Genomic DNA, 25,747 nt, shown 5'->3' on the forward strand with positions numbered 1-25,747 from the left:
GTGTGTGACAAAGTAATTGCTCCCTAAACCTAATAACTGCTTGTGCCACCCTTAGCAGTAGGAACTACCGTCAAGTAGTGGTAACTGGCAATGAGCCTCTTACATCTCTGTGAAGGAATGTGGATCCACTTTTCAGTGCAGAATTTGGGTTTTTTAGCCACATTAGAAGGTTTTTGAGTATGAATGGCCTGTTTAAGGTCGGGCCAAAGCATTTCAACTGGCTTTACAACATACTTGTTGGTATGGTATTTCTTTCCATTAAATGCTGTGGGTTTTTTTATGCTAGATTAATGGGATCCAATCCTTCCAAAAAGTTCCGCTTTTGTCTTGTCATTTCACCCAAAATTTTCCCAGAAGTCTTGGTGATGATTGAGATGCTTTTTGTCAAATATAAGACGAACCTTGGTTTACTTCTTGGTCTTTGAACTCTTCTTTTTGTTTAGGCCAGCCTCTTTCTTATTGTTCAGTCACATTGACATTAACTCAGGCAAGTGAAGCCTGCATTTTATTAGATGTTGTTCTGGATTCTTTTGTGACCTCCTTGATGAGTCGTTAATGCACTCCTGGGAGTAATTTTGGTATGCCGGCCACTCCTGGGATGCATCACCACTGTTGCAATTTTTCTCCATTTGTGGATATTGACTCTTATTGTGGTTTGCTGGAGTCCCAAGCCTTAGCAATGACTTTATAATCCTTTTAAGATAGATTCCATTAACTCTGTTCATCTGTTGTTTGAGGTTTTTTTGGATCAATTGTTTATGATATGTTGCTTTGCTTGAGTTTATGATTTACCAAGAGGTGGAATTACTTTTTCACGTAGGGCAAGGTACTGTTCGTTTGAATAGTTTTCTTTCCCTAAATAAAGCTAATCATCATTTAAAAATTACATTTTATGTTTACTTGTGTTGTGTTTGAATAATATTAAAATTTGTTTAATAATATAAAACATTTAAATGAGACAAGTACACAAAAAAGAGAAAAAATGAGGAGGGGGCAAATTCTTCTTCAAAGCACTATATATGCAGTCTATGGGGAACCAGCCCTTTGGCTTCATGAACCATACTGAAATATGGATCCAGCCTTTCCTGGTGACTCCACAGTCTCCATCGCTAGTTTAAAGTCTTATTAAGTACAGTGTGATGTTCATTTTGTAAATTATGGTTTAAGAGTCAAACTCATTACCATAACAGCATGCATTATCTCTCGGTTTTGGTCAAAGGATTCTACACTATGCGATTACTGTTATTGTATGTACAGTATGTTTATATCACACTTATTCAATAACTAAGAATTAAGGGGCGTAGCTACTGACACAAACTTGTTTTTTTCTTTAATGTAGAGCTCAGAACTTGTTCTGCACCCACAGGTTTCACTTCCTGTTTCTATGTGAGGCTCCAGGAAGCCTAAAAACTCAATCCACAGCCTTCTGCTGACCAGCAGCCTGTTTACAGCAACACCGAGCTATAAAATCAAACAAAGAGATATTCATCGAAGGTGAACTGGATACAAAAACAGAACAATCCTCTAGAAACCTTTTCCATATTTTCTCTTAGTGCTTTCACTGACTCATTTATTTGACCCTTCATAAACTTTTCCTGTAATGGAAGTAGGAGTTAGTAGTGAAGTGAGGCTTCTTCGTTGATTCTGTTAAAGTGGAACAACAACTAGAAACCAAAAAATGTTTGAGATTCTGCTGAAAAACACAAACTTTTAGACAGGACATCTATCCTGCCTAATGTACGATGCTACTTGACAAACATGGTAGAGAATGCTCTCTGGTTCACACCATGAGAAAGTGAACTTGTAAACTTTGTTGTATTACAAATGCAAAACTGCCCTGGTGTATCTGGATGATTTATTGACTCATGGAGGAAACCAAATGTCTCTCTCTTGATAAAAGTGGGTTTGTATTTGTCCATACACAAACACAACACACTGAGTGGGGAATTTAAGTTTTGCATTTATGAATTACATCATGCCAACATAGATAACTCAAGAGAAATCAACACATCTAGTAGAGCAAGTGTTTAATTTGTGCATCTAGAGGAGAAATATTCATTTTTGACAACAATGACAACAAACTTTCACCCTATGATAGCTAGGACATGCTCCAAAGTTCCTTAACATGGTTGAGATGGATGGATCGGCAATAACCAAGATTAACCCATCGAAAATGGTTAGGCTAAATAGTTTATGATATTTTTTCTTTATTACATCACATATTCCCACATTCCTCTTTTTCAACTAAACAGAACACAAAGCTTCCAACTTTTTGATGCACAAACCTGATCACCCAAAATTGCTTTAAGGGGAAATACTTCTCAAAACCATTAAGTTACTAATGTTTTAATATAGACAATACAACTAGCACATGTGGCACATTTGCTCAATATCCTCACCTTGCAGGAGGAAAAGAACTGAATGTGCACATTCAGGAGGAAAAGAAGGAGACAGGAATGCAGAAAAGCAGAAACTAGTAAAAAGAAATGCAGTCCAGACCCTGAAGCAGTCAGAGAGAAAGTTGAAGGCTGCAGGTAGTTAATCTTGGCTATTCATTTCATGCTTGAGTGCTCATGTAGCTATCAATGTGTCAGAGCCTTCGTAGGCTTGACTTGACACCCTGCAGGGAAAATTAATGACTTCATTAAAAGTGCCATGTTTTCCCGTGATCCCTCCCGCATCGAGCCTTATTGGACAAATTTGGCTTTGATCAGATGACCAGAGCTTGTTAATTTGTTTTCAGACATGCAGTAAGTGTTTTGTGTGTCTGCATGAATACACAAATAATTAACATGAGACTACATCCAATACATGAGGTAAGATGAATTACGTGTGTCTCTAAGGCTGAACACTTGTAGTCTATCGGCTTATCAATCAGGATCAGAAGGCTTTTAATGATACCCATGCTTATTGATATCGAAACTCCTCAGTAATGCTATTTGCACCATTCACACTATTTTGGTGTTGAGACAAAACAGTGTCAATGGTTACTTCTGACACACTGGCACACATACACTTAGATGCATCGGGGATAATTGTAGAGACATTTCCATTGATTAACTGCCATCTGAATTAGCAGATGTGCTTTTATACTGGTAAAAAAACATTTCTGCCACAACAGTATGGAAACAGGCACCTAATAATGAGATTCACATTGTTTTCTACACAGCAGTATGTTGCAGTATGCTGGGAGTGTTTTGCACTGTGCTGGTGTGACATGATGATTTGTAAACTAAGTCCTTCACTGCTCAGTGCACCTCAGACAAATGATATTGCAGTGGAGGTCTGGATGTGGAGGTGTCAGCAGTTTTAATAACAGGCTGCAGAAAACCTGCACTCATTTCTGAGGCAGCCTGTCAGACTAATCCCACTGAGGCCTGGTGTGTGTGAGTGTGTGTGTATGTACTGGGTTGAAGGCATTTTTCACGCTCAAAATGTAGTTTTAGTGTCAGAGTTACAATTAGGTTATGGTTAGATTTAGGGTAAGGGTTAGGGTTAGGCATTTATTTTTGATGGTTAGGGTTAGGGTAAGCGACTAGGGAAAGCATTATGTCAATGGGATGTCCCCACGAGGATAGCAAGGCAGACATGTGTGTGTGTGTGTGTGTGTTTGTCAAGTACACACTCACAAATGTAAGACTGTCTGAATTTCTGTTGAGTCGAGAGTATGTGTGGGTGTGTAAATGAGTGAGTATGTGAGTGATGACAGATATGGCTGGCTTACAATACACAGACACACACACACACACACACACAAAGGGGCCTTAGTTTGGAAGCCATGCCTCTCTATGTAAACAAAACTTTTAAAATAAAGTCATATAGAGGACATAAACTAATAAATATATGCATATAGAAATAAATTATTTGCAATAAGCATTATCAACCAGACACTTTGTAAATCCCAAACTTTACCCGACAGATTCAGCCAACTTTAAATCTTTAAACTATATCAAGATTTTGTTTCATTTGCATATTACGAGGACCAAGGTTTTAGACATAGAGAATGAAGACACATCGGCCTGTGTCACAGTGGTAAACTGATATTCAAATAGGTTAATAGAAGTTGGCTAAAAGTTGTTTAGCGAGTGTTTGGGGAAAGCGTAATGTCAGTGAAGGTCTACACTAGTTTCGATATCTATGTGTTTGCCAACATTGGTGGGCTGCGAGGATGCGGTTATTTCCTGAGGCACTTCCTGTTGTGCCTCATCTCATCTGATTGGTTAATTCTATTGAAGGTCATGGTGTTGAGTGATATGTAGAAGTCTTAAAAAGCTTTTTTTCCCCTCAGATCTAAGTACATGACATAAAATTAGACATCCTGCTGCCAAAGACGTAAGGTTTATGTCATGTATGGTTATTTACTAAATAATATATAAGTGCAGTTTAAAAATAAACTTGTTTTACAGTTACAACAAGTCGTGAGTTACTTGTTGATGCTCTAGCTGACTCAGATCAGCTAACTGTTGTTATTGTACTGTTCTAAACACGTAGTTTTTAATGATGGACAAACAACGCAGGATCAACTCTCATAACATGGTTGAAACGTGTTTCTCTAATCTCTTTCTTACTTTTTAAATTTTCACTTACTGGCCGTTATAAATGTCATATCTAAATATCTAGAAAGCTAATGACGGCCAATATGTTGGTTGGAGTCAATTAAAAAATGAACTGAAACGCTGGGAAAGATGTCTATACCAAGTCAATAATGAAGCATAGGGACATAAGGGTAAAAAGTAACTTACTATTATATAAATTTACAACCACCTTTAAGTTATTAATATAACTGAAGATCCCTTCATGAAGATTACCCAGATTTGGTTCTTACTACAATAAAAGCCTGAGCTTAAAAGCTCCATCCACTGACAATATAAAAGATATACATATAGAAATAGCTAGTATGACTTCACTCACTGGTTTATAAAGTCTTTGTATCATAACCTTGGTGTTTTAAACCAGATATAATGAAAAGGGGTGCATTTACTATGGCATCACATGTTCTTGTTGTGATTTGACAAATCATTAGCCAGCAGACATATCATCGATAATCCTCCTTTATGATGCTTAGAATGGATGGTATTCCGAAAGGGCAAGCAAGGCAAGCCCTGCTTGTTGTGTTACATCCGGTGAAATCTAACACAAGCATCTGCCATGTTGTTGCTGGAGTTGCTAAGGTAAACTCTCAGGATTTCTGACTGGCCAAAGCATTGCCCTGATGCCCCAATGGTCATTGTTTGGCCAGACAAACATGAAATTGTATTTGGCCTTGAAAATGTATTTATTTACCCATGCTGGCCCTTTGTTTACCCAATGCAGGGTTAGAGTTAGGGGTTAGGGTTACAGCTAAGTTATCATTTCTCAAACATTGGCCTTTCTGAACAGGTTTTTCAAACTAGCTATGTCAAAGTGCTGTGTTCTGTTAATCATTCTATAAGAACCACACGTTCTTGTGATTGACAAATCATTTGCCAGCAGACATATCATCGATAATCCTCCTTTATGATGCTTAGAATGGATGGTATTCCAACAGGGCAAGCAAGGCAAGCCTTGTTTGTAGTGTTATATCCAGTGAAATCTAACACAAGCATCTGCCATCTTGTTGCTGGAGTAGCCTGTTGTTTCTCTGCTTGCCTTCATGCACATTGTGAATGAATCCCTGGTCTTTGTCAGGAACTGTTTGGAGACCAGAATGCTGGAACAGCTACTCCTAGCTATTGCTTTCATTGCTCTGAGATCAGTTGTGATCTGAGCGTTTCTGGAAATAGAGCTAGTGATAGCAAGTAAGTGAGCACTCTGTAATTGATCATTATTGTTCTGTCCTCAAGACTAAAGCTACGGGATGAGAGGAGGAACAATGGTATGATCAGGAAAAGACGAAGCCAAACAGAGCAAATTGTTTAATTAAGATTTTTATTAAAAAGAATAACGATACGGGAACACCACTAAACAAAAGCCATCTACAAACTAAAATATCCTAACGATAGGCAAAAGAGATGGTTAACCAAATTAAAAGGTATGCTTCTGCTGCCAGCAAATACCTGCTACTCACTAGCAGCCCAAAGAAACCTCCAAGCTTAGTAAAAATAAGCAGAATATGCCACTAAACATCACCAGCCAAGACTAGTCCGAACACTGACTGAGAAGCTCTTCACAAGGTTATATACTGCTGTGTGGCTGATTGCTGCATGAAGCCAGCTGTCCACTGGCTCCTCGGGACACACCTACACAACGCGAAACCTCCTAGAGTTGTAACAATTAGGGTTGCCAAAAATCAATTCTCAGATACTAATCAATGCAAAATTTTGTTCAATTTATATATTAAAAAATACACTATTAACTAAACATTTAAAATCAAAGTATTGAATGCACCTGCATTCAGCATTCATATTGTATAACAAAATGAGAGCATGCTCATGCACGAGCCTTCCTCCCACAAAATATAAACCTAAACCTAAACCTGTCCATATAGGCACATCATTCATCCATTATGTCTTCTATTTTGATCTCTGGGCCTCTTTCTGTTTTTGTAAACTGGCTACAGTCTACTTTCTTTCCTCAGGTATCATTAGAGTTTCATCTGATCATCTTTGGTAATCTATTATTAAAACAATCAATAGCCACAGACCTGATGAGGAACCTTGGAGAGACAGGGGAAAATGAGAAAGAAACAAAGTGACTCAGAGAGGGATAGCTTCTCCTTTCCTGCACTTTAATTTTTCTGACATCATCAGATTGTCTAAGTCAGGATCATATGAGTTACTGAAATTAAGAAACATGAAGACAAAGTAGAAGAATGGGTAAGAAGAAAACTATTGATGAACAGAAAATGAAAGACAAATAGATGAATAAACTGGAAGAGGAGACAGGAGAAGTGGAAAAAGATAAAGAGATACTATGAGAGATAGAAAGTGTGTACGGCTAAATGGTTAGAAAAGGAGTTTTTGGTAATGTTATCCGGACAAACGATAGAGATAGAGCGATAGAAGAGATGCAGGAGACTGAAGATGAACAAGAAGAAAGAGCGGAAAAAGTTAACCTGAGAGGAAAAAAGGAGATAAACACAATGGAGGAGAAATAGAGGTGGCATTGATATTGTAGAAGTGGATAGAGAGCTCAACATTTAATGGGGGAAAAAACGGAGTGATGGTTAGATGGTTATCGACCATCTGAAACTGCTCTAATGGTTGCCACAGGTGCTGCTGTCTCCTCAGTGGAAACATTAGTATGTGTGTGAAGGTGTGTGTGTGTCTGCCTAACAGGGCTAACAGTGTTTACTGACAGACAGCAGTGACCTCAGCACAACCTGGTTCCTTTACAAGTGTCGTCAGACACAAACACACATTTAAACTCTGTGTCTGTGTGTCCCTCCTTCGTTTCCCTTCGTCCTCTCCTGTTTAAATTTCCCTCTCGGTCGACACACAGAGATACGCTCCATTGCATTACGTTACTAAACTCACACAGCAATGTTCCAGGAAGGCCTTCAAAATATGTACATGCCAGGGTGTCTTTTTTTCCATTTAAAAAAAAAAGGAGCCACAAACTTGAACTGCCACTCAGTAACACGTGATCAGGAACAACCTCACTTAGTGGAAGTGGCTGGAGACACAACACAACACCACAAAACACAACACAATTTTAAACAGGACAGTGGTTTGTGTGTGGTGGTCTTTTGTTTGAGGTGCTGGCAGATAAAATTATTATCATTTGCACAACAGTCAAGACACTGCCATTCTGCTAAAACCCTTTGCATGTCAGAGATATCCACAGTGTGTCCTTTAACATCAGTGCTGTAACACAGGTCTAATCCCATTCTTATCACTTATGTACACTATGTATCCCTTAGTTCCTTTTGGTCTGTAATGTAGAAGCTAGCATCACTTTTAAACATGCAGAATAAAAAAAAGCCAAACCCTGATCTTTCCCAAACCCTAACCAAGCAGCTAAAGCGAAAGCAAACAGCATTTATTCACAAAGCAAATCAGGAGAGATACTAAAGACAGCTTGAGGTTATCTGAGATGCCAGTAGCTTCTGATGAAATGTAACAGGAACCAGGAAATCCAGTCTAAATAGTAATAATGCATTTTAAGGCCTAAAAATTATTTTCATCTTTGAAAAGTTTAAATAACAGCATGTTCTTCTATAACTGCAACAGCACTCTCTGGACTTTTGACTGGCCAAAGCATTGCCCTGATGGCCTGCTGGTCATTGTTTGGCCAGACAAACATGAAATTGTATGAGGCCTTGAAAATGTATTTATTTATCCAATTTGTTTACCCAATGCACGGTTAGCGTTAGGGGTTAGGGTTATGGGTAAGTTATCATTACTCAAACATTGGCCTTCCCGAACAGGTTTTTCAAACTAGCTATGTCAGAGTGTTGTGTTGTTATTCTTGCCTTTTTGTTTGTTTGTTTTTTTGTTTGCTCTATGTGTTCAAATTTTTGTAACCTGCACAAGGGATGGGTTTGCAAGCTGGTCTGTCTCTGCAATTTATAAATGCAGGGACCCAAAATGATTGCCAAATGGCACAAATGGAAATTATTGCAACACATGGAAAAGATTAGGTACTCTACAGAGTACTAAAAACGCTATGAAACACTTCTTGTTTCCAAAAAGACTGTACTTGTGAGTTGTGACACTGTGTTGATTTCACAAGTCATACAAGCAGTGACCATTGCATCAACCATAACCAGAGTTTAGTGTGGAAAAAGTGGGGATCTGAATTTATAATGTAAAAAATACGAACACTATAGGGCCTATAATAAGTCTCATTTGTGCGGATTTCAACTGCGGTGCATGGGAAAACTGCATTTTTATTCATACAACATGGATTCCTCACTTAACCACCTTCTAACAACAAATGTTTTGTTATGCAGATGCAAGTCATGCAATATTCCCTGGTACTGTTCTTAAAGCAACTGAAAACACACCAGGCCAGTCACACAAGGTTTAACTTCAGTGGTTATTCGAGTTATTCATATTTTCCCAGGGCAAGACCAGTCTCACCACAAACAGGGTTTAAAGGAACAAGACAGCACGAATAAGAACGGCAAATAAAGTTTTATCTCGTTTTCCTTTGTCTTTTTGTTGTTGTTGTTGTTGTTGCTGCATAGATTTCCAAAACAATGAAATTCTGTAACTAACACAAAACTTTATAACCATATTAATTCTTGTCCAACATCTAATTATGTTAAGGGTTATTACATTTTTTGCCCTTATCTTCATAATTAGAAAATAATAGGCTGCATCTAATTCATCTCACTCAGTTGATGAAGTAATGAGGCAGTAAAATGGCAAACCACTAATGTTGGACCAGCTAATATTTAAAATATTGTTCAATAAATGACTAACGCAAGTTACAAACCCTCTATTGCTTAAAGATATATTGATATTTCCGATACGCTGTGCAAAAAACAGACAAATAATTATCTTGACAACCAACAAAGCATAAATTAGTCATAGATGTTGTTGCTCCTGCAAATGAGCTCTTGACTACAGGAAAGCAAAAGCAAGCACAGCAAATTGCACTGGCCAAAAACAAAACTCTGCACAGGGACTTCCAATTAAACAAGTAGCTACACGTGGCACCGGACCAGTCTCAGCGTGGGTGAGAGTGGGTGGATTTATAGGTGTGACACAAAGCACTACTACGCACACTCGTGTATGAGTCACCCCCCTAATTAAAAACCAGGACTGTGGCACATGCCATCTCCAGAACAATCGTCCAATTAGGCACGCTGTGAACCCACAGGTTGCTATCTATCTACCGAAAATGTTCAGTCTGTACATCGTGGCCAGTAAACAAACTCACATGTTATTGTCTGTATTCTAAAAAGTTGTTGATTGTCTGTATAATAATGTTGGTTTAAGTGTTGATCAAACAGCACAAAATGCATCACTTATACTTTAGTTGTAGTTTTATTCTTTGTCAGGGAACAGGCACAAAAATTGATCTCATGGGAGAAAAGATGCTGTGTAACCAACTTGGCTACTTCCTGAATTGCATCTGCACACCATGGGCAGATACACGGAGCATTAAAACAGCTAACAAAGGCATAAAATACAAACATATCCAAGTATTAGCGTAAGAGAGAGTGCAAGAGAGCTCACTCTCTGGGCAGTATTTACTTTAGCCTAGCATGACACATTTATTTTGATTACACAAACATTATGTAGAGTAGGTAATAGATCATCTGTATTGATTGTGTTTATTATATAATATATTCAGAACATTTTTAACTAACAGGCAGCTCAGTCATTTTCTCTTGGCAAGACTTTCTTTAAAGATATTGGCCTTGAAGGAGAGGTCAGAGGTCACATGTGACACATTTTAAATCTTTATACAGTCCTTTCAATGTGTTGACAATGCACACCACACTTGTAAGAAACATAGTCTCTAAGTTATAAGGCTTTTTGTCAATTTTCAACCAATAAATCAGAATATCTTGGTGGACGTCAGCCGAATTTTAATGGACTGTTAACATTGATTTATTCAAAGCTATCGTGTTTACAAACATGACGACAAGCATATACACAAACGCTACCAGAAACATCGCCTCCTTGGTTGATGTAAACATAGTATAAAAGCCATCCTGCCCAACTCTCACTCACAAAGCACATAAACACTGTAAAACTTTGCATGCACACATTCCCCCGATTCAATAACTAGATCATCAGCATCAATATATAAGCCTACATAAAAAATCAGGTTAATTGTCAGGGTTTGCTGTGTCGAGGACCTCAACACAGGACTCGGAGAGAGAATAATTAACTAAAAGCAGCAGCTTTCTTGCAGGAGAACATTCAAAGCTAAACTAGAAACACAAAACTTAAACTGGAAAACTGAGAAACTAGAAAACAAAACCAGGAAACAGAGAATCAGAACGTTACCAGAAGCACAGAGGAAAAACACAACATGATGAGGGCAACGAGAGGATGAGGAACAGGTGGTAACACAACTGGGACAAATCAGACCCAACGAGACAAGGGAAGCAAAACCAGGCACACTGCACACAGGACAGGGACTATCAAAATAAAACAGGAAACACACGACAGGCATGAACCTGACACTCAACAGATTGAACACGGAGCACAGAGACATGAGTGACAAACTCCGACATGACACACGACTGACCGGGGAGCAAGAAAATAAACACGAAGACAGAACTAAACCTGCACTAAACATGAGGGCCACAGGAACAAAACCCAGGAACTAGAAATCACAAAACAAAGAAGAACTCTAGAGCTAGAAATACTGAACCATAAATAAAAATGATGAACCATGATGAAATCTAAGATTAACAATAACACAAAACACTGGGTCACCGACACAGGACCGTGACATTAGTAGAGGGTAAAAAATCTTGACCTTTCTGATTTCTAAATAGCAAGACACATCTTTTACCTCGTTTTAGTATGTCAGCTGCACACTGACTCTATTAACAGTTTTCATGTGATGTTGTATCATTAAAGGAAACGCCCACCATTAGAGGAATAAAGTAAGGCTTTATTCCACTGCCTGCCAGTTAATTTTACCCTATTTGTAAAAACAACCAACACATAACTGGCCCATAATGGTGGGTAGTTGTTCAGTTGGATGCGCTAAAAGCTATTCACAGGATAATGGCACTGCATGGAAACACACTTCTAATCTGCCACACAAGCACTGCAGACAAATGTTGTCAAATGCTGGTGGAGCAGAACAAACTTCCTCCTCTGTGCATGTGTGAAAAAGCAGTAAGCGTGGGGCCAAAGGAACCAGAGAAGATGTTGTACCAAGATAGTTAACACATAATATGCAAATATAAAATGAAGTGTGAAGCAATGACCAAGCAATTCTGTGACGATCCACAAACTCAGATAAATAGGAGTTCTGATGTAAAGCTGCATTTAAATCCTCACTTCAGATCCACGCAGGATCTGAAGTGAGGATCTGAAGTCTAAGTCTTTTCAGAAAATTGCAAAAAACTGGAGAGGAAACCACACCACAACACTGTTATGTTTCAATATAATGTGATAATGTACCACGGTGGGTGGCGATCCTACAGTCAGGCTACTTGTTAGTGTCGTTCTCCAGCGCTGTAGCCGTTAATCACAGTGATTACTTAACCACAAAGGCTCTTAAGTGCTGCTTATCAGAGCTCCTCTGGAGACCAATTACACCTTCACTGCTATCTCGTTCACATTAACCCACCTCTGAAGTTCTTTTTTTATCCTCCAGTCCTCATCCTAACATCCATCTTCCACTTTCCACTCCCTTTGACCTCACCTACTTTAATCTCAGTTTTGTTTCTCCTGTCCTTTAAAAACTCTGTCCTGTCTACTCATTTCTCAGCTCTTCGTCCCACATCACCTTTACTTGAATCACATTTCTTAATCCAATTTTCTTAATCCTCTTTTGACATTTTACACAGGATGAGTGAAAGCTGTGACTTGCTAGAGTTGTTGGAAAAGTGAAGAATAGCCCATACTCTAAACCCTAAAAGCACCAAACACTGTGTTTGTGCCAATCTTAATCCATCCAGTGAACTAAATATTGTTGGCAATCATAAAAACTATGGCACACGTGCACTGACAGGTGTGCCATATATGCTTTTTTTTTTAAATTTGTAAAAGATATTCACAAGATGAGTTAGACGGTTGTTTTTCAGCTGTGTTTTAACCTCACAAAAAAAACTGAAAATAAGATCAGTAAACTCTACTGAGCCACATAGAGTCCACTGATAGTGTTACTGTGGTTACGTTTTTGGTGTTTTTTTACTTTAGTCTCTTCAGCTTCAGCGCTGACTAAACAATGTTAGTTTGCTGCTTTAATGGAGACTGATGGAATTTGGGGCTGAGATGACAGAGTTGGATAAGTTAAGACAGAATGACAACACAAACGCCCATCACAGCGTGAAAAGGGGGTCAAAACCTGGGTGTCATGTTTCTATCATTGCTGATCTGAGCTGGAACCGCTAATAACTGTGACAGCTGCAGAGTCATTTGACCCGGACTGAATCCCTATTATACAATTTCACACTGAAGACAAAAGTCAGATGTAAGTGGGTTTTTGTTCAGTGTTCAGGGTTTTTTAAAGGTCACATCAAAATCTGACTTCTAAGGGAAACCTTGAAGAAGGAAGGAGAGGAGAGATTCATCTGGACTAAGGGTGAAAGGAGAGGGCGTGAAGTGGTGGAAAAAGGAACTTCAGGTAAGTAAAGCTGGCGCTCGGCTAACCACAGTCATCCATCTGCCTTGAAGGTCGGAGCTAAACCTGCACAGATTATCTTTCCGGTGAGGTGACAGGGGTCAAGAATGAGGAGGGGATGTTTACTTGCAATGTTTTAAATCATGCACCAATACAGAAATGAGGGAGAATTGCATTTAAATTTAATGGATCATTTAAAAATAAATGTAATTTCCCCCTCACTGCTTTGTAATACACTTTAGGTTAATGAGCCAGTGAAGCAGGAAATCAGGAAAGGAAAAAGAGGGAAAGATGAAATACGTGAAAGAGAGGGACAGACTGACTGTATCCATCTTCACCGAGGAAAGAGAAAACAGGGGAGGGGGGGGGCGGTGCAGACACAGGGGAGAAGAAGATGAGATCCTATTGATTTTAACATTACAACTGTAGAAGTAGAAAACGGGAATTCTTCAGGAGGAAGAGAGGATTCATGGTTTCGATTTTCGACTAAAAAAGACCATTAAGGTCCATCGAAACATCTCCCCGCATCCTAGTGAAGCATGACATTTTCTCCGAGATCGCTGTCCCTGTGTCTCTCTCTCCCTCTCCCTGCCTGAGGTGGCTCAGCTGCTCGAGTGTCTAATGAAAGTGCAGAAGTCATTGTAGATTTTCATACACAGATATTTTTGTAAATGTATATAATCGATCTCGAAATGTTCAATTAAAAACAAAGTATTGATACCTTTCAGGAACTGAGAGCGAGAAAATCACATCCGCATGTGAAGCTCATTCATCACGCTTAGCATAAATCAATAATTCATCATTGGTCATTCATCCTCATAGTTTTCATAGCTTCTTGTTCCTCAAATTCTTCTTTTAAATGATAAGAATTACAAGCAGTGAATTTCAGACTGACACACACAACACTCAAAGGTGAACCTACAGCACGCTGTACTCAGATCACCTCTGACTCTGACACTTGTGTTTTATTTTCTTTTGTTATCATCTGCATGTGACAGATTCAATTGGGTTTAATTCAAGTTTATTTATATAACACAGTAGTCGCCTCAACACACTTTTTTCCTTTAAAGTAAAGATCCTAAGTAGGCCGAAGAATGCATGAATTAAGGACCAATCTACTGTTTTCTCTGCTAGAAGCAGTCTGTTTGCATTAGATGTAACCTCTGTGTGATATTTGTCATTTGAACAGCAGACTTTGGTACTGTAATACTAACTAATGCACACTCTCCATTGTCCTTTTTAAAGTGAAAAAGGACAATATTATTATTCATTTATGCACAACTGAGACATTTTCTGCTAGGGGTGATAAATGAGCTACGGGCTTTACTAGTACAGGCATCCCCCTTTAAAGTTCACAAACTCATTACAGAACGCTCCCAGTCTGCTTCAGCACACAATAAACTGCACTCAGAACGGGTCTTGACAGTGCCCAAGCTGGTTCTGCAACATCACAAACAGTGCATGGTCGCTCCCAGAGTAATATGGAGCTGGAGGGATTCAGTGACACAAGCAGCCGATTTAATCGTTCAATCTGATAATTTATTAATTGTCTGCACTCATTACCCCTGGAGCTGTGGCAGGGACACTAGTGCCTGCTGTACCGCAATGTCAGTGGTGCCAGCTCAGCTGATTTCCCGCTGCTACAGGTTAATGGGATCACAAAAAATAACACCCAGAGTGGATGGGATGTTGGGAAGTTGACAATAAAAAGGAAACGGCAAAAACCGTGAATATGAATAGTAAAATCTCCCCTTTTTTTATTTCTGTGCATCAAGAATTCTAGTTTTTTATATCAGTATTTAATGCAGACGCTAAACTTTGTCGCGATGTCTGTGTTACAGGATGTGAAAACGGTGATCTAATGATCTATCAGGAAAAATCCTCAACGACCGAGCTCAGTTCTAGTTTTCTGTTGCAGAAGACAGTTTCACTTGCATTTAAAGCAAAGCGCAAATACAGCGGTAAAGACGCTTGTCATTAAACGATGCGATGCTGTACTCACGTTTAGGTTCCTGGAGTCTTGGAGTCAGTTCCCAAAAAAGGAGACTATCCAGATAGGGGGACGAAAAGTCGTTTAATTTCATTCAACCTCCGCGAAAAATGCTCGGACAGATGGTACAGTGGCTGTGAAAGTACCAAACAGTGTGAGCACAGCGACAACAGCCGGCAGACTGAGACACACACACACAGCCAAACACACACATGCACACACAGACGGAGTGTGAGGGAGAGAGTGAGCCAGAGAGAGAGTAACCGTCACTAAGTGAGACTCTAAGTTCCGCCTCCCTGCCTCCCTCCCTCTCTTCTTGTACTCTGTTACGTCGCTTCAATGCGCCTTTATTACATGAAACATTTAAATAAGTAATATTATCGAGCAAAATATAATTTAGAAAATGCAGTGTGAATGCTGTGTAGTGGAATCTGAAGACAGCAGAAGGAGAACTCCGCTGAAAACACTGTGTAGAAGCTGAACTCTGCTGAAAACTTCTTTATTTGAAAGACTACACTGAAGAGAGTCAAGAAAGAAAGACGTGAATTAGCAGAATTTCTGCTGAAAAGAGGTGAAGAAGCTGAAGTTTGCAGTGAAAACAGCTAAAGAAGCAGGAATTTGTGCTGAAAAGTATTGAAAAATGGAAAATTCTGCTGAAAAGAGGTGAAAAAGCTGAAATTTGCAGTGAAAACAGCTAAAGAAGCAGGAATTTGTGCTGAAAAGTAATGAAAAATGGAAAATTCTGCTGAAAAGAGGTGAAGAAGCTGAAGTTTGCAGTGAAAACAGCTAAAGAAGCAGGAATTTGTGCTGAAAAGTATTGAAAAATGGAAAATTCTGCTGAAAAGAGGTGAAAAAGCTGAAATTTGTGTTGAAAAGAGTTTAAAAAGTTGAACTGTTTACTGAAATGTTTTTTGTCATAAGCGGGATTTGCCAAAAAATGGCATAAAAAGCTTAATATCTCAAAAAGTATGAAAGGTATGAGCACCAAAAGATATAGCTGGCATTAGCATGGAGCAGAACAGATTAAAGTTTAAATGGTGGAAATCGGCTGAAAACTGAGGGAGTAGTTAACCAGCAAAGGTCGGAGCAACTAGAATAAGGTAGAATAAAGTTTAAAGAGAAACAGGATCTCAATAGTGTGAATGCCTTGAGGACTGCAGATCCCCATGCACTAATGAGAGGTGAATGAATTGGAAAAGGGGGCTGGGATGGGGCATAAAACGAAAACAAACAGCTAGCAGTGCAGGGGGCTCATATATAGACAGAGAATGTGTGCGGTGTTGTCCCACTCATGAAATCCAGTTAAATGATCTTCAATTCAAAGGATCTTGGAGTAAAAAAAGAAAAAAAATCTCACTTGCCAGTTTGGCACACCTGTCTGCCACAGATCCTTCACATGATATGATGCAATGTGAAACAATATGAGATAATATAGTGCAATACTGTAAGATGCCTCACAATGAGACACATTACCATGTAACAGAATGAAATATGATGCGATGTCATGTGACAACATATCATACTATAGTATACAGTGCAATATGACCTAATGTGATAAAATATGATGTCATGTCATAGACTAGGATATGATGATATGATACCACACAATACCATACAATGCAATACAATTTGATACGATACATTCAAAATGTCAAACCATTGAGAATTGTCGTGAATGCGTCAGTTTGTCATTTTGGCTGAAACTCTTATATGTGTTTTACTGACAGCTCCATTAAATAGTCTCGATCAGGGCTCACAAATCTCAGCATATTCCTGGAAGGAGATTGATAAATCTACCGGAATGGATGTGAGAGAATGCACAAAAATGTCTGCGTCTGCAGCCCCCCAAAACAAACTGACCACAACAAAGAGTGGGCATCCACTCCACTCCAAGGGGAAAAAAAGTTTTATTTTTTTTCTCCTGTGTCTTGTGGGACACATAAAAACACCTGGACGTGACCACAAGGTAATTAAAACAAAATGCACCAACACAAGCATAAATGCTACGACGTCAGCTGTTTACGTGGGATAAAAAGCCGGGACTTTTTCCCCTCTCGATCCCGGCTCTTTGTTGTGGTCAGTTTTGGGGGGGTTTTCGGGGCCAATCACATTTGTGTATTCTGATAGTTTCTGCAGTAATATGCTGGCATTTGTGAGTCCTTACACTGATGCTATGATTAATATTCCTATAGTGAGATGATGATTGTTACCGTCACTGATAACTTCAAAAACTGCAGCACTAGAAACACACAGGACAAATTGACAACACTGAACAGACCAATCGCATTAGATGCAGACTGCATTAATATGACGTGTAATTAAATTTGTAGGGAGATGCACGTCAGGTTACGGCGTGGGGTTTCAGAGAAGCTACATGGTAGATTTCCTGCCGATCCATAAACTCCCAATTAGTGCTCTACAAAGATTCACTGCAGGAGTCTGTATCAGACAGCTTTTTGGAGTTCTGCTTAAAGAAAAGCTGCTTTTTTTATTGGCTCATTATAACAGAGAATCTTTTGTCTTCATGCCTCTTGAGTTACTTTCGGCAATCTCCAAGTGGGCTGTCATATGTCATTTACTCAAGAGTGGCTTTCATCTAGCCAAACCACCATGCAGGTCTGACGGAGTGCTGCTGTGATTGTTCTTGCATCTGTTTAAGGTTTGTGCTGAACAAGACTGAAGCACTGTTCTTGTTCTTGTTTACAAGTTTTTTACAAAGAGACGATTTTATGAAGAGCGCTGGTGATCCTCAGTTTATTTTATGTTACAGTCACAGAAGCTTTTATTTGTGTGTGTGTGGAGGTAGGAAATTTTTACTGCAGGCTCTGTCATTTTGTGCAATAACAGGACTGTTCTCTGGACACATAACAGGCACTTTCGTGTCGCTTCTACAGTCTGGAGATGGGGGACGATGGTGTTGTTTCTGTGGGAAATCACAAACTGATGTCTGTGCGTTGCTACGTGGGCTTCCATGTATTTTGTGTTTGATGATTAACATGTGTGAAAGATGTGGGAGGATGTCTCTGTGCACCCTCACTCCTTCTGCAGTGCCTGTCAAATGCTTATCAAGCGTGTCAACATCAAATCTACTTTTTGGGTGAAACACCACGAACACGGTGGAGGGCATTCTTGTTATTCTAACCCTGTAAAGGTGTAAACAGGAATAATCTGGTGCTTCAGTACTAAAATGATTTCCTGTGGGGAACTCTTTAGAGTATTTTGAATCTTTATGAGAAATGATGTACCGCATGGTGAGAAAATTAATGACATCTAACTGCTGTCAAAAAGTAAATCATTTGGGATTGAACTGTTTTCTGGAAACATGGCCTCATTTCTGGTTCAATTGACTTATCGGGCAAGAGTAAATAAAAGATAAAACATGCCACCCTTTGATTGGTGCAGCTGATTTAACTTTGCACAAATAAGCAATTAAAATTTTAAATAGACTCTAAAGCTCTTTGTGTGGGTTTCATATAAAAGATTACAGGTGCTAATAAGCATCATGCATCGGAATTATATTCATTAGGGAAAGGTGACTTAAAACACTAAAAGCACAACTTTGACTTTCGGTGTAAGACATACAATCTAATTTCTTGTGAAGATGTAAAACGTCTCCCACCAGTCAACTCTGTTTATTTACATGGTTGATCGCACTGTTTTTCCCGTTATCTGTTGCTATAAACATTGCAAGATGCTCCCAGACCTTTATAACATCTTTGTTTATCTACTTAAGTATAATGAAGCAGTGTACACGCTCGCTCCAAAGTCAGAAGACAACAAAATGCAATCACAGATTTTTAAAATATTGAATGCATCGAAAAGGCAAAAATTATATTTGGTTACAGGGAAAATTGGTGAAATGAAAAAACATTCTGTAAAGTTCAAGCACCAAAAAAAAAGAACTTATAGTTAAGCTGAGGGAAGATATTATTATTCACTGTTTGCCTTCAAACATCAACATCAAACCTCACAGTGTATCTGCTAGCTAAGAGAGCTAACTTCACTCAGAGAGGGAGAAAGATGTAAGAAAGACTGGACACGAGCAGTTATATTTAAAGGTAGGGACTGCTTAGAGGAAATTTAAAGCTTACATGTAATATCCCAGTTCTTTAAATCAAAGATTAGTGAAACATCCTGCAAAACAAACTAAGGTATATGAACTTTGTGTTATTCAAAGGTTGCATCAGAATACAGTTTAGTGCTGTACTGTGGCTAATTTAGAGAAATGCACTGCATTTGACTGGTAAATGGTAAATGGACTTGTTCTTATACATTGCTTTTCTACTCTGAGTACTCAAAGTACTTCATACAACTTGCCTCATTCACCCATTCACACTCTGATGGATTCATCGGAGAACAACCTGGAGGATTAGTATCTTGCCCAGCCTTCTGATTGGTAGATGGCCAGCTCTAACTCCTGAACCACAGCCATTCTGTTGAGCAGCTGTGGTGTTCATGGTCAGTGTTAGGGTAAATCCAGCAGCGATTAATTTGAATTTAAGGTGATGATGCTTAGCTTCATTCACTGAATTCAGCCTTTATACCAACTGAATACTGTCTTGTATAAATACAGTATAAACAGCATACTAAATAAGTCAGCTTTTGCACAAGCATTGTAATAGTCATAGTTTATTATATAAATAATAAACATTTCTAATAAACATTTACATAAACTGTTGACGGCAATATTATCTACCCAGGTGTAGAGGGTTATTTTCAACAACCTTCGTTCCAGTCTTCTTCCAGTTTGTAATGTTAAAAGTGTTATTAATCACATTAGCAGGGGCTGAAAATTGTAACAATTTTAGAAGTAACAATTTTAAATAATGTATTTTCCGCACTATAAGGCGCACCTAAAATCCTTTAATTTTCTCAAAAATCGACAGTGCGCCTTATAATCCGGTGCGCTTTATGTATGAATTCTGGTTGTGCTTACTGACCTCGAACCGATTTTATGTGGTACACAGCACTCAAAAATCGATCAAAAAATGTTTTAGTACGACTTTGGTAAGCTATGAAGCCGCACCGCTTCATGGATTGTCGGAGCATTACAGCTACGGTAGTCAAGAGCCTCGCGGACCCGGAGTAATCCGGGTCCAAAACTCCGTCCGCTTCAGGTCCCAAAGTCAAACAAGCACTGTGGCATCACTGAGAGTTAAAAACTGTCTAAATTCTTTCATCCTTAATAAAATCATCAGCATTGCTGCTTTACCAGGTGTAACAATTGTGTTTAACATCCAGGTATCCATGAAAACAGAATTTATTAAATTTAACGGAGTTAGAAGTAAGCTGGAAGTTAGCTCGCTAGTTTCCACCTAAACATGATATAGCATGTTCTGACTGAGAGATTTCTGAAAAAAATAAAACGTACATCTCTGCTATCTCTACTTCTAACATGAATGAAGACAGAAAACTAAACAGCAGTGACTTTTGTAGGGTTACTGAAGTTGTGCTAGCTGCTATATAACGTTATCCTACGTGATCGCTAGCAACACAGCTATGTTAGCATAACATAAACACAGTGAAGCTGGAGGATTAATGCTAACTTTTTCCACACAATAAAAGTTAACATGAGGGTTCCCGATGGTTAGGGACAAATGCAATCGCATGGCAGGATGCTGTAAAGAGACCAAACCTCAGTCAGGAGAACAACTGAGATAATCCATCCACGATACGAGGTTACTCATTAATATACTGCAACAACATGGGGATAGAGCAGCTGCTAGAGAATTCAACATTAATGAATCAATGGTACGGAAGTAGAAGAGGCAAGAAGAATGAGTTGAGTAAAGTTTGACTTATCTGACTGTTTTGCTTGATTTAATGCGCCTTATAATCCAGGGTACCCTATGTATGAAAACAGACCCATTCATCAAAAGTGCGTTTTATAATCTGGTGCCCCTTATGGTCCGAAAAATATGGCAGCTGACTGTGGATAAAAATGACTAAAAACTGAAGATTTCATGCAACAGTGTACTACTTCCTTCACAATCTAGCAGAATATGGCTCTTATGGATTGCATTTATATAATGAAGCTGGCAGCGGAGGAACTGTGAGATGTCTATTCCTCAAACTGAGAGTCTGATGGACTTTCCTTCTTGGTCAGAGGTACACTGCAGCTTTCCACCTCTGTGCTGTTCTGTGAATTTAGACAGTGTTAAAACTACTCTGGCAATTCCCCTGATATAACAGCATTTTGTTTTTGAAAAGAGGTTTTTTGTTTCCTTTTTTTTTTTGGCAACTTTAATCAAACTGATGCTCCAGATACTCAACTAGTCAAATGTATTATCTCAAATGTAATCCAACGATTTTCTTTAAAAAGCATGGCTCTTTTCTAGTGACCTCTGACTTTCGAGCAGTGGGGTGGATGTCACAGCTGGAAAAATACAGGTATGAGCAGCTAAATGAGAAATCTTGCTGTGCTTGAATGATGTGCATCTTTAGTGAAGTGACCAGCATTTCACTTAGTTGAGTCATCACTGGTGATGTTACGTGGCCACTGTTTTCTCAGTCTGACCCCAATAAGCAGCTGTTTCATCCACTGTAAAAATGTTAAATAATCACTATTGTTGAATCGTGTTTTCACATAAACTGCATCTTGAAACTGAGAAGGCCAAAAAATCTTTTGGACAATGTTTGCAGCTTTTATTTCGTTTTATTTATAACATCACAAGATTAGTGACGTTGCAGATTAATAAGAGGACTGAATCTTTTCTCCACAACTATCTTCCATTGTATGAGTAATGTTCCCTGCTAAACTGTGCCGGTTAAACATTCCCTTCCCAACTTTGTGTGCTTTTGTCGTGGCATTATGTTATCTAATGTGCTCACATCAGCATGTACTTTAGTTTCTCCACATGTGTCACACCCTTGAGCAGTACCAGCTCTGTTGAGACAGGTGGAGTCTCCCAAACACTGGAGTGGATCCAGATCACCATGAAACACAGACAAAATAAACACCCTGCAGAGATTAAAGCTTCCTCTTCATCTGGGGCCAGTCCACAGCATTTTTCAGGAGGTGGGTGAGCCTGGAACAAAACTCTTCTGTAATACAGCATTTTCATCTGCAGCCCTGGAATAGCCATATATTTGAGTGGGAAATTTGAGTCTACCACTTTGGCCCATGTTACATATAGAGGAAATGGAGTCAGTTGACTGATCATGGCAAACTTTGACCCGACTGAAAATATCTTAATGAGATGGAGTGGCATGAAATGTGACAGACATTTTTGAGGCTTCTATAGTCTGGAACCTTAACCAAAAGAAAGTGTGAGTGCCACATTCCGGTTTGACTGTGTCGTTGTGCTATCTACAGCACTTTTTGAACCTTAAACATCTGACCACTTATTATTCTAAATTCCTGCAGTGAAGATGCCAGCTTAAAATGCATTACCGCTAACAGCACAACAAAGATGATGTGTGGTTTTACCTGAAATGTCTTAAAATAATTTGTCTGTTAGCTACACAATGAATCACAATGAGGCCCTCTCCACATCATTGTCATCATGGTGACAATTGAGGGCATGAATGCATTTATGGAAGAACAGGACTTGAGAGACTGTATGTGAGCATATTAACATGCAATGTTTGTATTAATTATAATGCAAAACTCAGTACCAAAGCTGTACAGTAAGTCTGGATCTCTTTGAAGCTTTAACCTCCTAAGACCCGAACTCTTCCACGGCATGCATTTTTAATTTCTCTTTGATATTTGAGCATATTGGGGCCCAATGAATGTAAAAACAAAGAATTACCAGATTTTTTTTTTTACCTTATTTTTGTTTTTATGAAAAATCAGAGCCACATATGAGGATATTCGTTTAAAATTTTGATAGCAGTATAATGTCCTCGTAAGTGGATATCAGGCACTCGTAGAGCAAAATTGAGTATTTTGGTCTAAATATGTGATGTGATGTCCACATATGTGGACGCCAGGTCCTAGGAGGTTAAGGATTCGTGCAAAATAAATGTAAATGCATTGCTGGAAAATGCTAACTATGTTTTTTTGTGTGTGTTTAGTTCTTGTTTAGGTTCACACAGCTCAAGCTCAAGCAGACCTGACCTCCAAACTCCTGCTTTGACTAACATATTACATCCTATTGAAAAGTATTTTATGTTTTGGAGCTATTTTCATGTCAAAGCCGCCTGTGCTCTGTGCTCTGTTTGCCTTTCACAACAACAAAGTACCGAAAAAAATCTACTAATTCTACATGACAACAAAACGGTATCGATCGAGGATTACGTGCAATCTGTCCCTGCAGCCATAAAGCTGTACAGATGCTTACAGTACATAGTAGTTAGAATAGAAGACAAGTGCTGCGTGACTCTTTTATGCAGCCACTTGAATCCTACAGTACATAAAATGACTCCTGCCGGTTTTTTCCGCTCTGTGGGTTGACCAGCAGACAGACTGCTGTTATTAAGCAACACCCCATACATCAACACACTGCTCAACAGGCTGTCGGCAGCAGCTCAGACACCCCGGTGGTAAAGAATGGAGAGCTCGATATGCTCTGCATTATCGGCCTTCTCCACGAGCTCTTCCTCATCCCAGCTCCATTATGTCTTCTCCTCCTCGCTCCTTAGATTTATCCCTCTGCCTCTTTCAAACACAACTACCTGCTCTCGTCCTTGTGAAGAACAGTTTCTTGAGGTAAAGATGGGTAACGTTGCTCCTCCTAAACGATGCAGTAGACAAATTGAAAGAGCATGTCAGTATTTGAACACACACCAACATTTCATGCGCTAATTTTATGACATATTATGTCACTTTTATCATGTTTTGATTATCTGACACCCTCCTGCTCAGTCTGTGTCCGTTATTGTTTTGTGTCTGGAATATTAATTGATGTTTTGATAAGGCCAAACACAGCATCTTGGCAGACCCTCCAGTAACTAAACCGGAACAGATCCACGGATGGTAAACAGTCGAGCGGTGCAAGAGTTCAGCGTGTGAGTGGCTAAAAAGCTTCCAGTAAGTAATATGTGATTTAGTACTTACAGTTTCATGCAAAAAAATCAAAATATTTTTAGAATTCCTTGGAATGTTTTTAGTCAACTTCCACCCACATTGTCTTGACTCCCCCGATAATCACATGAAGTAAATGCAGATTTTACTCTGTAATGACTATAGGAAACGAATACTATGAGAATGCGTCTCTCCAAGCGTTTAATTCTCTGGTACAAATTGTGAAATCTCCCAGTAAAAACATGTGCAACTAAAACAGGAAGAGGACACGAAAGAAGAAATAACATGGAGGTGATGATCTATTTAGGGTTTGTGTAAGTGATCGGGAACTGTGAGTCAGTGTAGTTTTACTGAAATGGTCCGCATGTGTGTCTGTATGTGTGCAAGTGTTGTAGCCTCAGGGTTGTATCATTTGCGGACGAGACCCCAGACTGTCAGAATCTTCCATCCTGTGTCATTTTGTAGGGTCTCTGAGAACGGCTCCGTCTATTCTCTGTTCTCACGGCTTGTTTCCCATCAGAAAAGTGTCACATTTTTCATGTTTTTGCGTGACTTATTTCTTCTAAGTAACTCCTTCACAGTTGTTCCTCAGACCCAACAGTGTGGGTGTAAAGTGGTGCAAAACTTACATTTTGTTTGGATGAATTAGTTTTGTGATGTCAGATGATTAAGTGATTGTTGGTTTCTGCAGTTTTGTCTCGAGGTCAGTCTGCTCCACTTTTTTGTCCTAATTTAAGTATATTGTTGCTCTGTTGGTCCCAGCAGACAGACACCAGTGGTATAGTTGGATTAAACCCCACTCTCCAGTCAACCTCTCCGTTGTTCTGCTGTCAGAGTGAAGGAAAGGCCAACCAGACCAGACTGAAAATCAATAAATTGCAGCCCATGTCTTCCCTGATTTGCATTAAATCTGCTAATATAGTTGTGCTAGTCTCTCAGTGTTTGTCACGAGACACAGATGGCTCTGTCTCCTACGGCTAAACTGCAGCCATGCAATACGACCATTTTCCTAATTTCCTCAAATATTTTATCCAACTGCGGTCACAGAGGGTGTGTGCCTATCTGTTTGGGTGAGTTACACCCTCAACATGTTGTCATTCTGTGACTGGGCAACAGAGATAACCATTCACACTCACATCTTCTGCCACTTTAAGAAAACAGGAAGCAGCTGCCAACCAACTCCACTTTTCAGCCCTTACCTCAAAGGACACCAGAGGACACAAACCAAAGGTGACCTTAAGGAAGACATTGAGACCTAACCTTATTTTGTGCTCATGAACTGAATCGGCCTTTTAAGGAAATTAATGACTCAAGTTTCACTGAAGCAGAGAAGGCCCCTGGAGTTTATTTGTGTGCAGTCTGTCATTTTCTATTTTTGATGTTTGCTGTCAACAATTTCACTGCACATTTTCCAGTACAGGGCACCTACACAGGATCAATTCTGTTTCGCAAACCAAAATTTGGACCATTCAATATGCTCACCCCAGGTTTGAAACCCAAATGGTAAACAGGCTGGTTCTTATGCAGTGCTTTTCTATTCTACAAGAGCGTTATTCAGGCATTCACACTTGCTGATAACTCCATCTAAAGAAACTCAAGGCTCA

At 39.2% G+C, this 25,747-nt stretch overlaps 1 protein-coding gene across 1 annotated transcript in view; it reads right to left on the reverse strand.

The window, feature by feature from the left end:
- Positions 1–15,421, reverse strand: part of gpr4 (G protein-coupled receptor 4) — a 51,431-nt gene extending 36,010 nt beyond the window's left edge. Inside the window, exon 1 of the mRNA XM_040037495.1 lies at positions 15,188–15,421. The gene's annotated coding sequence lies outside the window, so the exon portion shown is untranslated. The remainder of the gene's footprint in view (positions 1–15,187) is intronic.
- Positions 15,422–25,747: the final 10,326 nt, after the last annotated feature.

This window comes from Simochromis diagramma, unplaced genomic scaffold, assembly GCF_900408965.1.
Source record: "Simochromis diagramma unplaced genomic scaffold, fSimDia1.1 OVJJ01000463.1, whole genome shotgun sequence".
NCBI lineage: Eukaryota > Metazoa > Chordata > Actinopteri > Cichliformes > Cichlidae > Simochromis > Simochromis diagramma.